The sequence below is a fragment of the Mustela nivalis genome (assembly GCF_964662115.1).
Source record: "Mustela nivalis genome assembly, chromosome: 8".
NCBI lineage: Eukaryota > Metazoa > Chordata > Mammalia > Carnivora > Mustelidae > Mustela > Mustela nivalis.
Genome location: NC_139027.1, coordinates 51,143,118 through 51,149,117, shown reverse-complemented (window position 1 = coordinate 51,149,117; position 6,000 = coordinate 51,143,118).

Below are 6,000 nucleotides of genomic sequence, written 5' to 3'. Positions count from 1 at the left end.
AGGCGTGGTGAGAGGCCGGCGGCCGGAGCGTGTGAGCGCCCGCCGGCCTCCCGCCCCGCCCCGGCCGCCCGCAGCCCGCCGCCCGCCCGGGACCCACTTGTAGCCGCCGCAGGATCAAACTCAGTTCACCTCTCGCCTCCTCTTCCTTCTCGCCGGCGTCTCGCTGAGCCCGGCACCTACAGACGGACGAGAGGAGACACACACACACACACACACACACACACACACACACACACCGTGCGCGCTCGCACAGTGCCCGCTTGGCTGCTAGGCTACTTCCCTCCCTCTTTTCCTCCCTCCTGGTCCCCGGCCCCCTCCTCCCGCCCCGGGCAGTCCCGTGTGGACCGTAGCCCCAGAGGCTGAGGTCTTCGCCAGACTGCCCCTCCATTGAGGACCACCGAAAGTCCCTGGACCTGTGCTTGGGGTCCCAGGCTCCAATCCCGCGGAACCCCGCGGGCTCTTATCTCCCGGGACCCCATCAACCCTCCCAATTTGCCCCCTCCCAATTACTCGTAGCCGGGGTCCCCTATCCCGGATCCGGGCATCCCCAAACCTTGGATGCCAAGGTCTTTCCGCCACCGCTGCCCTCCCCCCTCCGCGCAGATGTCTCTCATCCTCCAAGACTCCTATATACTCCTCTCCCCCATCCGCATCCAGAGAGGCTCACGCTACAGCCCTTCCTCTCGGACCCCCTAACTTTGTAGTCCCCTTCGCCCCCCGCAGCGTCGGAGGAACCCCAGTGCCGGTCCCGGTGAGTGTCCCGCACCAGGGACAAATGCTGCAGCCGGCAGCCCCGGCACCCGGAGGCGGGAGGAGTCGGGCACAAACGTTCATTGATACAAATGAGTAAATAAACACGCTGGAAGAGCGCGGCCACCTTCTCTGAACGGCCGCAGAGGCCCCGGCGCGCGTGCCTGTGCGAGGTGTGCGTGTGGCCCGGGGCCGCACCTGTGTGTGCGCGCGCGTGTCCTCGGGTCGCCCCGACATCTGTGGAGCTGGGTGGTGTGTCTGCGGGTCTGTGTGTTCTTTCTGGAGCTATACGTGTGTCTGTGCATCCGTGCATCCGTCTGTCATCTGGCCTCTCCTCCTGCGTGTCTGTGATACATGGAGCTCCGCGTGCCAAGCCCGGCATCATCTAACTAGTGCCTGGCTCGCCCTCTCCCGTAGGTCCTCTTTTCCCCCAGCCCCCTGGTGTCTGTCGTTCACTCTCCCGCACTCCCAGAGCAGAAGATTGGATATCCCACCTTCAGTTTAGGGTGGTGTGTGTGTGTAAACGAAACTCGACTCCCCTTTTAACACCTCCCCTGCACCCAGTACGTGTTCTATTTTAGAGTTCACTAGAAGAGAATGTGTGTGAGCGTCTAAGGTGCGAGCATATGTGCTGTCCCTCCCTGTATGAGCGCTTGGGAGGTTGAAGTGACGGCGGAGATTTGAAAGCTGGTCGCTCGCTGCTAGAGCTCTGTCATCGCGACTCTCACTCTCTGCCTTGGAACCCCACCTGGTGGACAGTTGGAGTACTACAGATTCACGGGGAAGCAATTCCTGGGCCTCCCGCCCTCAATGTCCCTTCCAAGTGGGAGATCAGCCCTAAAAGGGCCGGTCTGCCAGCTCCCAGAGGGCTCCTCTCCATCCCACCCCACCCCCACCCAGTGCCCTCAGATTTCCATTCCAGGCCCAGGTATTCACAAAGTTCCTGTCAGCACTACTGTGGCCCCAGAAATACAAAGCTGGGGCACACCATCACAACGGGGAGGTCTCACAGGACAATCCACCGGGGCACCGGGGAATGGCGAGACCAGCGCTACCTCCCTCTCCGTGTTGGGTTGAAGCTGGGTGAGAATGGGGCGGGGGTGCAATTGTTGAGGCCCCACTATTTTGAAGAGCCCTAAGACTCTAGCCCAACCCCCAGACACAGCACTGGTCCCAAGGTGGGGAAATGGCCAAGATGACCTTGGGAAACCCACCCATGGAGACCTCCATCTCTGAAAGGAGAGATACACACACACACACTCATCTGTGAAATGATGGACACGCGGCCTTACTGAGCTACAGACAGATCCACAAATAGCACACACACATATGTAGGAATGCATGTGCACTCAGAGAATCATCATTAACAAATTCACACAACACCCACCTCCCAGCCACCGGCCTCAAAAGTCCACAAGGGCGTCTGCTCTGTGGGGATCACAGCCCCGAAAGGCATTGCTTTCCCCTTCCTTGCCCATACTCCAGGAGGTGACTTTTGTGCACTTTCCTCTTCTCCTCCTGTTCTGCCACAGAGTGGGAGCTGGGAGGGGGCATGGGGAAGTCATTCTGAGTCCTTTTTGCTCAGCCACCAAGTGGGGTCCTGGAGAATGTCCACAGGGACAGCCCGGCCCCACAACAATAGTTGCTGAATTTCCTAATTGGAACCATCTCTTTGCTCAAATTCCCAAAAGCACTTAGGACAAAAGAGAAGAAAAGTCGTGGTGGTATAATTTTCTAAGACGTGCCAGAGATGCTGGGAAAAGTAGGAACGCTGGGTCTGTAGGGCAGGCTGGCCAGGCAGGGCCAGGACAGAGAAGGGTCAGCAACCATCTTTACCAGTCGGATTCCATCCTGAGACATTCCTTCATCCACCTCACATGGACTTCTGACCCTGGCCCTGGACCTCAGTCTGACCCGTCACCCCGACCTAAAACAAACCCCCGCGCCTAATTTCCAGATCGACCCTTAATCCTGGTCACAGATCGACCCTGCTCCTGGCCCCAGACTGAACCCCAGTCCTTTCGAACATCACCCAACCCCTCCTTTGACCAAAGGAATGTGGCTGGCCCCTGGCAGACTGCCCCAAAGGTGGGTCACAGCTCAACCAGTGAGGCTCAGGGAGCGGGAATGGACTGTGGGACAGAATATTTTTCTCATTCTGGCCTAAGAATGATCTACCCCCTCCCACTCCCATCAGCATCCATCTCCCTACAGACTGGCAGCAGCTAGTATCTCAAGGAATCCTGTGGACTCTCCCCTGACACCCGCCCCCCCACCATCACAAGCCCTTCTACAATCTTTCCCCCTGGGGCTCAGGCCACACCCAGCCTCCAGCTACTGCTTGTAGTGCTCTGAGGCTTTGGCTCACAACTCGTGTTTCATACCCCTGTGGGCCTTCAGGCACCTCGAAATCAGTCAGAACAGACAGGGGATCTGTCCTGAGGATGCTGGTTCAAATGGAGTTCTGGATGGATGCACTTGGCAATGCTTGGCAGAAGGGGCGGGGAGAATATGGAGGTCAGGCTGCAGACACTCAGAATATGCACACGAAGGGCAGGGCACAGCCTCTGGACTCTCTCTCTGGGCTCAGAAAACACCCATCCACAGCAAATTGGCCTTCATGGCTGTTCCTTATCAAGGCACAGAGCTCCCAGGAGTGTCCCAGAATTTCTATGCCCAAAGGAAAGGAGGCATTGCATCTTTCAAATCCCTTCTATGCTCATGGTCTGTAGAGCCCACAGTTCTCTTTGGCTGCACTGTTTGGGTTTCATCTCCATACAGCCCCATGAGATAATACTCTTTTTAGGTATTAGTTATACATATTACTTTTTGTACTAATGAGAAAACTGAGGCCCAGAGGACCCTCCCCCCATGTCTACTGTACTGTCCTACTCTCTCTTCCCCCAAGCGAGCACGCAGCCCCATGAGACCTGAGATCCTATCCCACAAGGCAGTTGACCCTTTGTTTAACGTCCATTCTGACTGTGAAAACTGACAACAGAGTCGTCAATTTTATATTCGAGTTTGCATAGTTTGGGCCTGGATTTTTTTAAACTTACACTTATTTACTTTCTTTTCCTAAAACTGCCACTGCTTCTTCCAACCAGAGCCAAAGGGGAACAGTGACCAGAGAACAGAGACCGGGAGGCATTGGGCAGGACACAGAGCTGGTTTTTAGGGGTCTATACTGTATGTAAGGTTTTCCAGTTCTCTCCCCTGGACCTGAGTAGTCTAGCTGGAGGCATAGAGCTCAGAATTTGACCTCAGGAAGTCCTGTCTGCTCTTTGCCCCATTCTCTCTTGCTGGCAGGCAGAAGTTCTGAGAAATCAGCTCTCCACTCCCTCTCGACCCTCCCCAGGCCTCAGGCTGGTCCTCATTTCATTCTAAGACCTCTCAGTGGCAAGGCCCCTTTCCTGAAAATCCCCAAGTCCAGCGGGGAAGCAACCTTCTGTTTCCTTCCTAGGAGCTGTGTAGGAGATATCCCAACCCGGGAGTCCCCCTCCTGCACAGATTCGTCCCTCCACCGCTTCTCTGCAATCGTAGGAGAAACTGCTACTCCCATGTGTGCCCCTTTGGCCCTGGATCCAAACTGACAACCCCAGATATTCATCCCAAAGGCCTGCTTGTCTACCTTTTCCCACTCTACGCCCTCCTTCCAGAACAGGCATGCCAAGGCCGGCAGTGCCCCTCTGGAGGAGCCCCATCCTCAAGGGCAGTTTAGAGGACGCTCCCTGACTGTGCCCTGGATATTCTGGGGGTAGGGGGAACCTTCCTTGTCCCTGGCTGCTTAGGGCTGGGGAGTCATGCCGGCTCTGCTTGAAAATCACCACGGTGATAGGATTGCTGCCTTTCTAGAACCCCAGGAGCTAGATCTTCCTCCATCCCCCTTCCTTGCCTTTTCAGATGCCCCGAGGCTATTGTTCAGAACATTTACAGACGCTTTGAAACTGTCACCCGCCAGACTCCCACCCAGCCCACCCATCTCTTGGAGGGCGCTGTCCTGCCATTTGTGATGCTGTGGACCTGAGCTGATTTCCCGATTCCGGTTATTTATTTCTCTTCTTCTTTGTCCCTTAGTGTGACTGCTCCTGCCCCACCCCCCAGGTATCCTGTCATCATTGGCTGTCTAGATTTTTTAGTTTTTACTTTAGTTCTGGTCTATAGACAAAGACCCTTCTCCAAATGTCAGAAGCGGGCACAGCCCGGCTCCTTACTCCCGACCTCCCCGAGACCCCCAGCGAGGAGAGAGCCCCTCACCCACTCTTGCTGCCCTGGGAAGGTGGTGGGGGCCAGGGGGAGGCCCTTGGGAAAGAAGTTTGCTGCTCTCTCCTTTGCCCAGATAAGGAATGAACCTCACCCCAAACCTCATCTCGGAAACCTCAGCTTCAGAGACTTGCCCCGGAAGGAATCTTACAAAGAAATAGACATCCCCCCATCCTCCCCTGTCGAAGCCCCCGTACCCCGTCCTTCCCCTTCCACCCCACACCCAACCCAGACGAAAGCAACCCAAAAAGGGACTTGCCGATGGTCTAGGTGGGAGGAACGCAGCTGACAGCTGTGTCCAAATCTGGAAGAGTAGCCTGCCTCGTGGCGATGGGGCACCGGCAGTGCCCCAAGCTGGCTGTGGCTGCCAGGGACACTGCCGCAGCGATGGCGTTCCCTCTGGCCCGGGCAGCCAAGAGCCCTTTATAGCCTGAAACCTGCCCTGGCACCGCCCACTGGGCGGCTGCAACCAGGCCTGCAACTGGGGGAGTCGCTGGGAGCTGGGAGGGCATCCGCCCCGGGGACCCCAGGCCCAGGCCCCCACGCGTCAGACTCTGGGATTCCACCTCCTCCCATCCCGGGCAACTCTATGTCCTGGTATGTGCATGAGACTCTGTGTGTGTGTTTGTGTGTGTGTGTGTGTGTGTGTGTGTGTGTGTGTGTGTGTGTGTGTGCGTGCGCGTGCGCTCGTGCTTAAATGTCCATTCAAAGACCTCAGATCTCTTTCCCTCAGCCTCTTTCTCTGGCGGTAACAGTTTTTGAAAGGATGGGGAGAGAGCAGTGTGTTTCTGCTCAGTTTATCAAATTACACTCAGTGACAAAGGACTGAAGTGCATTTTCTTGAAGGCTTGACAATTGGGACCCAGGAAGAGAAAAGAAAGCATGACAGAGAACCCAGAGCTTTTGTGGAAGGTAGAACACCGCTATGAAAGGCAGGGGATGTGGTTCGGTGGCTCTGAGTGAATTTGCCTTCATGTGGTTTGGGGT